The sequence below is a fragment of the Octodon degus genome, unplaced genomic scaffold (genome assembly GCF_000260255.1).
Source record: "Octodon degus isolate 3935 unplaced genomic scaffold, OctDeg1.0 scaffold00008, whole genome shotgun sequence".
Taxonomy (NCBI): Eukaryota; Metazoa; Chordata; class Mammalia; order Rodentia; family Octodontidae; genus Octodon; species Octodon degus.
In genome coordinates, this window is record NW_004524584.1 from 14,668,784 (window position 1) to 14,669,949 (window position 1,166).

The following is a 1,166-nucleotide window of genomic DNA, read 5'->3' on the forward strand; positions in this document are numbered from 1 at the left end:
TTTTTTTTTTCATTTATTACCCTTAAAAAACAACAACAACAACAAAAACAACCAGGGGCTGGGGAGATGGCTCAGTGGAATAAGCGCTTCCCTGGCAAGCTCAAGGGCCAGAGTTCAATCCCTGGTTCCGCAAAACAAACAAACAAACAAACAAACAAACAAACCTTTACTTGAGAGACGTTATGGCAATAAATGGTATGTCATGATAAGAAGTACATGTTTAGAAGACCAGGATGGCAGGAACTCCAAGCCTGACCCCTCTATTACACATCACCATTGTCAGTGCAGCCGCCTGGCTCACAAGCACCAGCATATACAGTTAGTCAGGGTGAGAATCCCACCAGCCAACCGCTAGTCTCAAAAACCTGCTGATGTCCCCCAGGATCACTGCCCCACCCATCTCGTGCATACAAATGCATGGCTTTGCCCCTGTCACGTTTCCAAGCTTTTCTCCTTGCCCACTCCTCATTGTCCAATCCTCAAGTTCTCATTTTCCTTTTATTTGTGTTGTACCTTTCTATATGTAATTCCACTTTTGAGTTCTTATACTAGGGAGACAATACGATATTTACACATGTGGGTCTGATTTATCTCACTTATATCTTCAAGTGGCATCCACTTAAATATGAAGACTTCGAGTTTATCATTCTTTATAGCTGAATAATACTCCACTGTCTAAAAATATCACATCTTTTTCAACCATTCCACATGTGATGGACATCTTGGTTGTTTCCAAGATCTGGCTACCACAAATTGTGCTGCTAGAAACATAGGTGCGCATATATCACTATGATGTGACGCTTTCAGCTCCTCTGGGAAAATTCCCAGTAGGGGGATAGCAGGCTTGAATGGGACTTCCAGTCCTACTTTTTTAAGGAGTCTCCACACTGATTACCATAATGGTTGCACCAGTCTACACTCGCACCAACAGTGGAGATGGGTTCCTTTTTCCCCACAGCCTCTCCAGCATTTGTTGCTGATTTATGATAGCCATTCTTTCTGGGATGAGATGGTATCTCAGTGTTGTTTTAATTTGCATTTCACAGATGGCTAGTGATGAGTTTTTTTTTTAAAATATTTATTTATTTTTATTTATTACATTTATTTATTGTGTGTGTGTGTGTGTGGCCAGCTCAGCCCACCAGGGGGCGGGGCTGGCTGGCATG

The 1,166-nt window shown here is 42.3% G+C and overlaps 1 protein-coding gene across 1 annotated transcript in view; it reads right to left on the bottom strand.

The window, feature by feature from the left end:
* The window catches only part of LOC111813541 (ras-like GTP-binding protein O-RHO), a 58,107-nt gene that overhangs the window by 30,764 nt on the left and 26,177 nt on the right, over positions 1-1,166 (bottom strand). The gene's annotated exons all lie outside the window — the stretch shown is intronic.